Source organism: Lampetra fluviatilis, chromosome 13, assembly GCF_964198595.1.
Source record: "Lampetra fluviatilis chromosome 13, kcLamFluv1.1, whole genome shotgun sequence".
Taxonomy (NCBI): domain Eukaryota; kingdom Metazoa; phylum Chordata; class Hyperoartia; order Petromyzontiformes; family Petromyzontidae; genus Lampetra; species Lampetra fluviatilis.
Window position 1 is genome coordinate 2146028 of NC_136287.1, and position 14039 is coordinate 2160066.

Sequence of the window (14039 nt, forward strand, 5' to 3'; positions counted from 1 at the left end):
ACTCGCCGTATTTCTCTGCTGGAGCTTGGGTGGAGACGGCGCGGCGTCCTGACGAGGTGTCGCCCCGCGCTGGCGAGGAGCCCGGCACCCTGAAGCAACCTGGCCTTGAAGGCCACAGTTGTAGCAGCGTGTGAACGCCCGAGATGGCCTGGGCTGCTCCTGGCAGCTCGGTCCATTCCGAGCCTGTGGTGCCGCCGATCTCCATTCCCCCCGCCGCTCCACCCCGCAGACCTCCTCCGATGGGAGGGTGGTGGCCGCCATGGCATGGCCGGCCACCCCCTTGGCGGCCTTACGACGCAGGGACCGCAAGCCCCCGTGGATGTGGCGCGCGACCAGCAAGGACGACATCTCTGCGTTGTCTTGAGCCAAGACGGCGACGTCCAGCTCATCCGCGAGTAGCAGCAGCTTTTCAGCCACCATAGCGTCCACTCCCTCCTCGTCCATCCGCGGGAAAGCTGCCTTCGCCAGGGCCAGGAGAGCCGTCCGGAAGGCCAGAGGCGATTCGTTGGCGCCCCGATGCCGATCGTGGAACAGCTGCCTGCAGTCCGAAGGCGGGCCATAGACAGCTGACAGCAGCTGCAGCGCCAAGTGCAGCGTGGCGCGCTTTTCCTTAGGCGCCGAGGTGAGAGTAGCCAGGGCGTCGTTGTCCAGCATCGCCGGCAGCGCGCGTAGTGCTTCGGCGTCCGTCCAGTTCGCCATCTCTTGATGAGCGATGAACCGCCTTTTGAAGCCGCCCCAGTCTCCGTCCGCGCCCACGAATTCCTTGAGAGGCGGCAGTCGCTGCTGTAACGCGACGTCCGTGGCTGCGGATCGCGCTCCGTCGTTCCCAGCAGCCGTTACAGTGTGGGCAGGCTGCGAGCATGGCATCGCCGGTCGCTCTGTTGTTGACGCGCTGGCCGGTGTTGATGATGTCACGGCTCGTGCTTGGCCCTCAGCAGTCACCTGACGCGGGCCGGCCCCGCCCTCTCGCACTGTAGTGATGGCGGGAAATTTAACCGCGAGCCGCGTCGGGGTGGCGGGAAATGTCGCCCCGCGTCGGCTGCTGTCGTCATCCCGCGCAGCCCCTCCAGCCCCCAGCCGCGTGATCTCTTCCAACGCGGCGGCCGCAGCATAGAGCAGCTCCGCCAGGCGGGAGTGAGCCAGCCGAAGTCCCTCGGCCGACCCATCCCCCCCTTCCTGTCGTAGCAGCGCGGGTGTACTCGGCCCCGGCTGCTCCGATCCGACCTCGGCCATCTCTGGTGGCGATTCGGCCGCGGTGTCCTCCATCTCCGACTCCCTGGTACGTGTCGTCCCTCGTGTGTCCATCGTTGAACGTTTTACTTCTGACACCAGATGTAGTAGTATTCAGGAGGCTTGACGACGGGATCGGAGGCACACTTATTTATTGACACCAACTTGTGTACACACAGTACTTAAGGGGTTAACGTCCGCTTTACTCAACTAACAGGGAGACACGACATCTAACCCCGCTAACCTAAACCCGAGTCCTCCACTACGGAGCTAAGGGAGGCTACCTATCCCAGCCCTGATCAAGCTGGGATCTCGGCACCCTGAGTCTGGGCTCTCGGGGCCACGCCACCGGCTTGCCCTGGTCGGCCCTGACAAGGACAGCGAGCCAGGGGAGCTCCGGGGCCTATGCTAGCTGGTCTTCGGTCTTCGCTGGTTAAAGCTGATACTCCGACCTCGAGCACTCCGGCTCACCACCTTTTATAGTACTCGGCCCCCGGGAGGGGCCCGTGGGGGATGCAGGTGTGGACGTCGGTGTGAGCACCTCCTCTCTGTGTACGGCCCTAACCACGCCCCTTGTGTTTGTTAGCCATCCGCGCCCATACACAATTACACCTCTACATATGCTCCAAGCTCGTGTGCTGTTTCATTCAGACTCTGTCGCCTCGACGGACCTGGTTTTCACCTGAGGACGGCTGCTTGCGTTGTGGCCGAAACGTCGTGAGAATAATTTTATTATGTTTTATTTTTATTATTGTATTACTTCCCTTCTACGTGACTTTACCGAAAGAACCAAGAAGATGAATCCCTGCAGTCACGAAAGCTTTAAATCGAAATTTTATTTTATTGTTTATTATGTTTAATGTTTTATTATTTTATTATTTCCCTTCTACGTGACTTTACCGAAAGAACCAAAAAGATGAATCCCTGCAGTCACGAAAGCTTTAAATCGAAATGCATAAACAGTCAAGGAAATGGCTATTATTCCCCACAAACTTATTTTATTTTACCAGAAGCACACCTGGCTGTCACGAATGATAGCTCGACGAAGTAGCTTATCAGGTGGACATTTGCGGCATCCTCTGAACGCGCGTTGAGTCTAAATTCGGAGGGAATAACCGGAGGACCTGGAGGGAAAAACCATCGATGTGACGACCATGGGGAGAGAGAGACGCCGCAAACTCCAAATATACAGCAGCACGCGCCAGGGTCGGGATCGAACCCACGACCTCCTGCCCACCAGGCGATCTCGCGGCGCCACTGCGTGTTGGCGCGATCTCAAACACGTGGGGGCACAACCCAGGACACGACGCCGATGAGATGGCTGCGAGAACCGAGGGCGGAGCGGTGTCATCGGTGCCCTCTGTGCCGGATGTTGCCGTGACAGCCGCAGTAGCAGCACGATGATCAGGGACGGGCTTCCTCACTGGGTCACGCGAAGTCAGCGGCAATGCAACCCAAGACATTTTAGAAATTCATTTTTTAGAATTTATTTTTTTGAGTTAAGTGTTGCTGCTGCCTCGCGTGCGCTGGAGATGGCTGGATTGTCGAGACGGGAGGGGGGGGCGATCGACCGTGAGAGAAAGGGCCAAAGCTTTGGGTGGTCTTCATCCAGCAGTTCATAGATCGTGGCTGATGGTGATGTCGCCAGCGTACGTCAAGGTCACCACCGCCACCACCACGTGAGCGTTCATCGCCCTCTCTTGGCCATCAATCCACATTGTGGTGTTACTATATACAAAGACAAAGATCCTCCCCGTAGCCTTAATAGACTATTGGGGCAAGTGCTGTTTGCGAGCACCTATGGGGCCGTCCATAAATGACGTCACGCATCTGGGGGGGGGGGGGTCAGACATTTGTGACGATGTGTGACGAGGGGGGGGGGGGTGAGAAATGTGACGTCACATCAAAATGCGCAACTTTAAATAAGTATAGACAACACGTTCTACTTAATTAAATAGACTTTTGATAAATGTTTTCTCCTACAACATCAGAGTGCAGCGGCACATTAAATACGCACTACAATGACAATAGTTTAAAGCGATTTGAAGCATGTTTTATATTTGGGAGGGGGGGGCAGAGCTTTGTGACGTCATATTTGAGGGGGGGGGGTCTGACTTTTTGTGACGCCGTATGACGAGGGGGGGGAGGGTCAAAAATCGTCCAAAATCGCGTGACGTCATTTATAGACTGCCCCTATGAAGGCCGGCACAGCATGCGAGGGGGTGGGTTGCCCAGCACCACGCCCGGCCGCCTTTGTCTCCCCACGCGGCGACAGTTACACATCGCACCAGGTACTCATTTGAGGCCGAGTCGACCTAGGGGAGCTCCAAGACCGCTTCAGATAATCGTTCACCGGTGTTTGACCGTAAGTGGGAATCGAACTCGGGTCGCCGGGTTCGGAGCGCAGCGCGCTAACTGCGACGACACCGCTCCCCACGCAGGCTATTGTACACACGCACACTATGGCATTTGAATTCTGCAAACATTGAATATTAAACAAGTCCAATTAGTATTATTAAAGTGCAGTTGATTAGCCGTAATTATTCATATCAAGAGCTTAAATCCCTCGACTCATTGGAAAACTCAGCGAGTTGATCGATAGGTGGAGATATCCACTTGTTGTGATCGAGTGCTTTGGAGGCAAGGGGTTGTTGGATCACAGTGGGACTTTGTGACACTGCCAAATCCGCTGGGTCACGTGCTTGGCCACCAGGAGATGGCAGCAAGGCAATTACATTTTTGAATCCATCTGTGCAGAGCAGCCTTACATTTTTTCCACGCGTGAAATGACCGTCGCCATCGCCGCCTCGAACATGAAGCCACACGAACGGTTGAAAATAAACTTCCCAAATATCCCACTGCAGCAGGGCCTGCCAGCAGGCGACACATACTTTCATAAGCGTACGTTTACAAATATTTATTTGCTAATTTGAATTTTATTTGTTCGCATAACCAAATATTGTTTTGGTCACATTTCTACATTGTTATTTCTACTTGCCCGGCGTGTGATCTCTAGGAGGAAATTACACATTCATCCACGAGGCAACTCCGATCAGCAAGGTTGGCTACGTACGGTGCGAAAGAAGTTCAACATATTATTCATAATGTAAATGCTTACCCCGAGCTCTCATTACTCTGATAGTGCGCTATTTTTGAGTTGCACGCTTTTTGGCGTCATCTGGTCCAACACCAGTGGAGACTAGGCTCTGAGAAAAGCCGTCTCGGGTGTGGACCAATCAACTTCAAGGACAGTGCATATCATTATCAGAGTTGTCTCTTTTGTTCTAGATTTGAAGCTTTCGTGACTGCAAGAATTCATATTCTTAGGTTTTTTCGTTAAAGTCACGTAGGTAAAACATTAAAATTAATAAAAGTAAAATAAAATAAAAATCACGACGTTTCGGAGGCAACACAAGCTTCCGTCTTCAGGTGGAACCGTCACAGCCACGACAGCTGTATCAAGTAAATGAGAGATTGCAAGAGCTACCACTCCGTATATATAATGGTTGGAGAGGGGGGAAGGGCCAAGTACGGCACACTTTTTATTCATATGGTAAGGTGAGGCTTAAGAGGGTGAGCCTTTATTATGACTTAACCTGGCCTACATAACAATAGTGTGAAAAGGAGAAAACAACTAAACATGGTAAAACAAGCCTGGCTGTCTATCAATAACCTGTAATAGTTGTCTGTCAAATAAGATTGGCCAAATAAGTGTAGTTAAATCTTTTTTGCATGGTTAATCACATCTTTCCAATGATTACTCAGTTTGTAACCATCATCACGGTTGAAATTATGTCTGTGATTGTATATTTGTATGGCTTCGTGTACAAACCTTTGATGGTAGCCAGGAGGTTTGCAGAGAACCTTGGTCTCGGAAAAGACAATTTCATGAGAGCCCACCGAGTTGTAGCAATGATCGGCAACGGCCGAAGAATCAGTTCTGCCGTGTTTCAGATCTGACTTGTGCTCGCAGACACGATCAGAAACACGACGTTTCGTTTCTCCAATGTAGCAATCACCACAAATGCAACTCAATTTGTAGACTCCAGGATACTGTAAGTCAGGAACGACATACTTCACAGATGGAATCAGATCACGAATTTTATGCCCTGTACTGAATCGGACTTGGATCTTATGTTTGTTTAGAATTTTGGAGATATTTATGGTCACGCCTGCTATGTATGGTAACGTGATAGTTTTGGTCGGAGTTTCATGTGGCTGTTTCTGTGTGGTGGGAGAAACAGCTTTCTCCAAGTCCGATTCAGTACAGTGCATAAAATCCGTGATCTGATTCCATCTGTGAAGGATTTCGTTCCTGACTTACAGTATCCTGGAGTCTACAAATTGAGTTGCATTTGTGGTGATTGCTACATTGGAGAAACGAAACGTCGTGTTTCTGATCGTGTCCGCGAGCACAAGTCAGCTCTGAAACACGGCAGAACTGATTCTTCGGCCGTTGCCGATCATTGCTACAACTCGGTGGGCTCTCATGAAATTGTCTTTTCCGAGACCAAGGTTCTCTGCAAATCTCCTGGCTACCATCAAAGGTTTGTACACGAAGCCATACAAATATACAAACACAGACATAATTTCAACCGTGATGATGGTGACAAACTGAGTAATCATTGGAAAGATGTGATTAACCATGCAAAAAAGATTTAACTACACTTATTTGGCCAATCTTATTTTACAGACAACTATTACAGGTTATTGATAGACAGACAGGCTTATTTTACCATGTTTAGTTGTTTTCTCCTTTTCACACTATTGTTATGTAGGCCAGGTTTAGTCATAAACCGTACCTCTCCATAATAAAGGCTCACCCTCTTAAGCCTCACCTTACCATATGAATAAAAAGTGTGCCGTACTTGGCCCTTCCCCCCTCTCCAACCATTATATATACGGAGTGGTAGCTCTTGCAATCTCTCATTTACTTGATACAGCTGTCGTAGCTGTGACGGTTCCACCTGAAGACGGAAGCTTGTGTTGCCTCCGAAACGTCGTGATTTTTATTTTATTTTACTTTTATTAATTTTAATGTTTTACCTACGTGACTTTACCGAAAAAACCTAAGAATTTGTCTCTTTTGTTTGCATTTTGACTGCTTGTGTTGTGGTTATTGCAAACAGGATCCCTTGTATAAAGGTGTCAGTTTTGGTGCCAGATAAAAGATTAAAAACCTATTACTAAGTTCAACATACATTCGGGTATTAATTCTAGATTTGAAGCTTTCGTGACTGCAAGGATTCATATTCTTAGGTTTTTTTCGGTAAAGTCACGTAGGTTAAAAATTAAAATTAATAAAAGTAAAATAAAAATAAAATAAAATCACGACGTTTAATTTAGCTGATACAGCTATCGTGCTGTGACTGTTCCACCTGAAGACGGAAGCTTGTGTTTACGCCATATAATGAACAGCAGAAGGACGTGATCTTGTGTCATGTGCAGGTGAAAGCGAGCTGGGTAAGAATGGGACAAGGAAACTCAAGTTGTTATCGTGTTACAGAGCGGGTTACACAATCACGCCGTGTTTATGTTACAGGGAGGGTGACACAATCACGCCGTGGTTGTGTTACAGGGAGGGTGACACAATCACATCGCCCGCATCCCAAGGTCACCCCAGGGTTGAGTGATGAACTCTGGCTCGGCACACAGCGCCCTCTGTCGGCCGCTGCCATCAACCGACTTTTGTTGTCACCACGGTTCCAGGACGCACCGAATGCAGACTCTTTGGTGCTTTCGGTAAAGTCACGTAGATAGAAACATAAAATAAATCTCAACGCACAGAATCGTCGACGGGGAATTGTGATGCAAAATTGTGCAAACGCGCTTGATATTAAATAGGTCAGATTTGTATTGCCCTCGTAGTACCGCTGAGGTTTGTGGAATTAAGACATTTTGTTATTCATATCGAGGGGGCCTAATTCCCCTCTCTCATGAGAAGACCCACGTTGGACTTCTTTTGCACCGTACGTAGCAAACTGCATTCGTCGGGAGGTGCGGGGGAAGGACAACACAAACGCGCATACACAAAACATAACAAGCAGTTCTTCAGAAATTAGTTCTCAATTTGGATTTCAAAGCACATAGCTCCCAGCGGCTTCCTGATATCGGAAGAGCTTTTCTGAAGAGCTTTTGGGAGGACACGTCGATGTAACCCAGTGCTTCGGACACAAGGAGCTGGTGCATCACACAGACATTCACGAGGGCTCCCAAACGCGCTTAGGCGACGAGGAGACGGCAACACGGCAAATGAATTCGTGAATCCATCCGTGTGGAGCTTTTGGGGGGTTTTGTTGTCGTTCCTTTACATGCAACACGAGGGCGACCCTCATTGCCTCTCACCTAAAGCCAAACAGACACTCATTTTCCAACACGAATTCTCCAAAATATTCCATTTTAGCAGCACCCTTAGCGAAACTGAATCTCGGACGCACGGACAAATTCACAAAGACAGCAAAATATAAATAAAAACCCCGGCTCGCCACGGCGTTACAATCCACAAGACGCAATCTTGATTTGCAATTTTCGTGACTGCAGGAATCCATATTCTTTGGTTCTTTCGGTAAAGTCGCGTAGGTAGAAAAATAAAACAAAATAAATAATAATAATAGATCACGACGTTTGGATCGCAACACAAGCGGTCGTCCTCGGGCAGAGAAAAAACAATCCAGCAGTAGAACTGCCGAACCAGCGAGAGAGCTGTTACAGCAAGAGGTTAGACATCTGGAAATGCGATCGCTGTTACCGTGACTTTACCGAAATAATCAAAGAGTAAAGACGCAATTTCACAGCGCGCCGGTTGGGTTCGCGTTCGTGTTGGACTCAATCGATGTTTCTTCTCGGCAGGCACAGATCACGGTGCGGTGTGTGGGGGGGGAGGTCTCATTCTGTGTAGCAACGTGGACGACGAAGACTCAAGATGCCGCGCGCATTCGAAAGAGATCTTCTTGACGCTTGGCTGACCCAGGATCCAACCAGAGGCTCTCCTGGCATGAACCCTCAAGGCTCGTGATCGTTCACGCCTCGTTCGTTCCTCTTTCTTCCCGTGTGCCAAAAGCTTGTTTCCGACTCGCAGCCCTCGAAGGTTTACTGCGGGTTTTTGGGCGTTCCTCGCCGATGGATCTGCCGTCAGCCGACAACCTCATTGCGAACTCCTTTCTATAGAATTTCCTTTTTGTGTACTCTTTGGTTATAATAATAGGGGGTTTTCCTCTTTTTTCTGGCAACAAAACTGAAACCTTTTTACGAGGATTCATGTCTGCATTAACCACAATACCTGCAGTCAAATGCAAACACACTGCAGGTATTGTGGCTAATGCAGACATGAATCCTTGTAAAAATGTTTTAGTTTTGTTGCCAGAAAAAAAGGGAAAAACCCCTATTATTATATTTTGGTAGAGGTGGGACAAAGTCATTGTTATGCAAGTCCAAGTCGAGTCGCAAGTCATCAAATTCATGACTCGAGTCTGACTCGAGTCCAAGTCACATGACTCGAGTCCACATCTCATAGGTGGGACAAAGTCATTGTTATGCAAGTCCAAGTCGAGTCGCAAGTCATCAAATTCATGACTCGAGTCTGACTCGAGTCCAAGTCACATGACTCGAGTCCACACCTCTGTATTTTGGTACTGGCAAAGGAGGTCCAATGATGTAGAAACTCTTTGGTTCTTTCGTTAAAGTCACGTAGGTAAAAATAATAATAATAGATCACGACGTTGCGATCGCAACGCACGCAACCGTCATCAGGTGAGACAACTACAGCAAGAAAACTGCGATCGAAACGTCGTGATCTATTATTTTTTGTTTCTACCTACCTGACTTTAACGAAAGAACCAAAGATTCCTGCAGTCACGAAAGCTTCAAATCAAGATACGTTTTGTGTTTTAGTTTGTTGCACCGCCTTCCTCCTCACCACCGCCTATTAGCACGCTTGGCTATGTACGGTGCGAAAGAAGTTCAATATACATGCTACTTTACACTCCACTACTCTACACTACACTATACACTACACGATACACTACACTACAATACACTGTACTATTACACATTCCACTATACACTACACTATGCACTACACGATACACTCCACTACTCTACACTACACTATACACTACACGATACACTACACGATACACTATACTATTACACATTCCACTATACACTACACTGTACACTACACGATACACTACACTACGATACACTACACCACGATGCTAAATTGAAAACGAATTTCTTTGGAACTGTTGTGTTTAGTGTGTTGTCTCCCCCTCACCACCGATTAGCACGCTTACTAACGTACGGTGCGAAAGAAGCTCAACATCCATACTACTCTACTACTATACACTACACGATACACGACACTACGATACACTGCACCACGATATTAAATTGAAAACTCATGTCTTTCGAACTGCTTTTAGTGTTTCGTTTGTTGTCCTTCCCCAGCATCTCCCGATGAGTGCGGCTGGCTATGTACGGTGCGGAAGAAGTTCAGAATAAGAATATTTATACTGGAGGAATCCGATGAGCTATAAAGCTCTTGTTCACAGTAAGTGCGAGTAAGAACTTTACAACAACACAAAAACGACAGGAGTGCAAAGTATAGAAAAGGTAAACAAATCACCTAAAAATATACAAATTAAACCACAGTTAATTAGGTTTATCTTAGGGGCCGTCCATAAACGGCGTCACAAAAAGTCAGACCCCCCTTCAAATATGACGTCACAAAGCTCTGCCCCCCCCAAAAACCCTATTTCCATTTTGAAAATAAAACATGCTTCAAATCGCTTTAAACTATTGTCATTGTAGTGCGTATTTAATGTGGCGCTGCATTCTGATGTTGTAGGAGAAAACATTTATTAAAAAGTATATTTTATTAAGTAGAACGTGTTGTCTATATTTATTAAAGTTGCGCATTTTGATGTGACGAACACATTTCTCAAACCCCCCCCCATCATCACACATCGTCACAAATGTCTGACCCCCCCTCCCCCAGGTGCGTGACGTCATTTATGGACGGCCCCTTACCAGGTAAAGCCCACTCAGCTATTCACTTTTTTCTCAGAAGCGATTGGCCCCCAAATGATTGCTCAACAAAGTGGCTTTTTTACATGGAGTGTAACGCAGCAAAATAATATAAACAATCTCAATGCATGTTTTTTTCCTAAATGTGGATGGAAAAACCGGAGGACCTGGAAAAAATAAAAATCCACGCGACCACAGGGAGAGAGACTTGCAAAGTTCAACACACGCGCGAGTCACCATTTGCGACCATGGGACGAATTGTGGCGTGCACGCGACATCGTCATTTGTGTTCCCTCCATCTTCGTTTTTTTTATCTCCATCAGGAGCTGATGGATTGAACGGGCTGGATGTTTTCAAAAAGAAGCATGTACGCTTTGAACTATTTATCCAAAAGCCAGAAAGTCAAAAGTGATGTCCTGCTCTAATGAGAAATCGAGGGGTGTTGTTGCCCAACTCCCGTTTGCAATCCCCTGACGCGGTGGTGGAAATGACACGTCGCTATAGTGGAGGATAATGTATCCACAGCGACAAAGCAACTCTTACCTGTGATGGTTTAGTCAGAGGGAAGACGGGGAGAGTCATCTACAAACCAGGATTGTCTATTCCGAGCCATACCATTGCAATCTGCTGTCCCGCTGGTCCACCATGAGCAATAATTATATTTGTATGAATGTTCTGCCCGAAATGAAGAAAACATCACGTACGAGACAGTACAAACAGCAAAGCTGATCCTTGAAAGATAACCCAGAATTGTGATGGAGTAAATAAGTAACTTGTGGATAGGATGAATCATTCGTGTAAACTAAAATAAATATGAAAACCACCAACTACAACAATACTTTAGCAATGCCATTGGTTATAAAACACCCCTTGATGAACATGATGACATTTTAATAGCGGCCTCTGCTGTTAAGACTTTTCCTTTTGGAAAGGGGGCACCATGGAATCCCCCGTCCCTATGGCATCACTGTTCATCCAAGCTGTCGTGAATCCATTGGGGGCCATCCTCTACAAAGTTCAGGCGGAATGGTAATTAAAATGCATTGGTATTTTCCATAATCAGATGATTGCATGCATGTGGACCTTCTTTTGCACCGTATGTAGCCAACCGTGCTAATCGGAGGTTCAACGGTTGTGCATGGTGTCGATGGTAGAGAAATCTTCTCTGAAAAAAACCCGGCGTTCCGTATGTCCGTCAACTAAATTATGAAAAAAATTGCATCTCTCGCTCCGCCCACTTACCCTTGGGTTGCACCAATCTCAAACCTATTATATAACTTCTAGATTTGAAGCTTTCGTGACTGCAAGGATTCATACTCTTAGGTTTTTTCGGTAAAGTCACGTAGGTAAAAAATACAATAAAAATTAATGAAAGTAATAATAGAAATAAAAAAATAAATCACGACGTTTCGGAGGCAACACAAGTCTCCGCCATCAGGTGGGACCGTCATAGCTAAATTTACTGTATCTAGTGAGGCAAAACATTTCAAGATACAAGTTCTTAAATACAAGTTAAGGGGGGAGGAGGGGGGGAGGAGCTTATCTGAGTGTGGTAGCCAATGAATGGAACGTATTGGGGGGGGCGGGGCTAAAAGAGAACAACAGGTGCACATGCTAAAGGTGCACATGCTAGAAGAGAACGACACTGCGCATGTGATAACATCCCCAGCGTTTAACAGTACTCTCCTTTTTTGTATTTGGGTTGTCACCAACACTGGGTTAAACAACATGCGCAGTGTCGTTCTCTTCTAGCATGTGCACCTTTAGCATGTGCACCTCTTGTTCTCTTTTCGCCCCCCCCCCCCCCAAAACGTTCCATTCATTGGCTACCACACTCAGATAAGCTCCTCCCCCCCTCCTCCCCCCCTTAACTTGTATTTAAGAACTTGTATCTTGGAATGTTTTGCCTCACTTGATACAGTAAATCTAGCTGTGACGGTCCCACCTGATGATGGAGACTTGTGTTGCCTCCGAAACGTCGTGATTTATTATTTTATTTTATTTATATTATTACTTTTATTAATTTTAATTTTATTTTTTACCTACGTGACTTTACCGAAAAAACCTAAGACTATTATATAACCTATTATTGCAGCAGCTCTCCCGCTATATTTCTCCTGCCTCAGCAGTTCGCCTGCTGTATTTTTTTTACCTGAAGACGATTGCTTGTGTTGCGATCAAAACGTCGTGATTTTTCTTTTTCTATCTATGTGACTTTACCGAAAGATCCAAAGAGTATGAATTATTGCAGTCACGAAAGCTTTAAGTGTAATGATGGAAAATGACCCCAAACCAATGTGCCGCCTAACGGCTATTCAAAAATAAACCAAAGCCTCCGATTGGAGGAAAGAGGCCTCCACAGGGATTGGTCAGGAGGCAGGGCCTTTGAAGTGATTGGAGGGAAAGTTTTGAAGGACAATCTCAGTGGTAGAACCCAGAGGCGACGGTTTGGATCCATTAGAAGGAAAGGACGGGGATTGGCTGAGGGAAATAGCGTGAGGGAACATTCCAGAAAAGGGGGGCTGAGGGATATATAATGGGAGAGCACAAGGAGTGGGGAGGTTCGGAGGAAGATACAAGCTGGAGGACAGTCACAAAGCCTCGGGTCCCTTATGTAATCCATAGCAGGGTTCCTTATGGAGTAACTAATAAAAGTGGCTGTTCTTATATTCTTGTTGTCGGAGTCATTACACTTGAAAAATGTATCTCTTTGGTGTTTGGACATCTTAACACCTGGTCTTATTGCCTGAAAGGATAAAACTTCTTATTTTTCATACTTTGATACTGGAAAAAAAAAGGTCCAATCGTACTTGAATATGTTATACTGTGTATAGTGTAAAATATGTAGTATTTAGACAACACTTGAGTGGTGTGGAGGTGTCGTGGTGGGGGCTGACTGAGCAACTAGCGTTATGGTATACAGTCCACCGTTTATCTGTTGGTCAGTACAAAAACATGCCCATACACTTCACATACGACTTTATTTATACCATTATATGCTGTTTATATATATACATGTGCGGTACACGGTATTGTTGTTGTTTTATGTAGATTTTGAATACATTCGCGGCTAGCCGGAGTGTTCAGCTAGCCAGACCAGGGTTCCCCCATATTAGTCCGACGAGCCCAATGTTTTTAGTGTCCCGGTAAACATTGAACGTTGGGCCAACGTGGATCCAACGCTTCCAACCACGTTCCAGCACTGACTCGACATTGCACGCTTGCTTGGCCATCACATTCAATCTGCCTGGTTCAATCTGTGAGATTGAATCTAGGCATCACGTTTGAATATTAACACATTTAATCACATACTCTCTGGTTCTTTCACCTACGTGACTTTACCGAAAGAACCAGAGTATGGATCCTTGCAGTCACGAAAACTTCAAATCTACATTTAATCACATTCATTTTAACCACATTCAATTCACCTTCCCATCTAACAGGTTTCCAATCCCATCGGAATGATACGAGGGGAAGATGCGGACAGTTTGGTAAGCGTGCTCACCTCTGAAAACGTCACTCAATAATTTATTTGGGCTGGCGCACTTTCTCATTCATTATCGATGTACTTTCCAACACAAAACGTATGACGCCACGCCACCCGGTGTGTGGGTTTGCGTGGCTGTGTTATACGCTTCTCTCTGTTTTTTAACCGTTCTTGCCGCGTCTGCACTTTGGACATCGAACTCGACAATTTAACTAAAAACTATGAACATTTTTTTTAATATTACCAGGTAAAATGCCCGACTATGCTGTCTGGCTCTTTTTCAGAAGCGACCTGG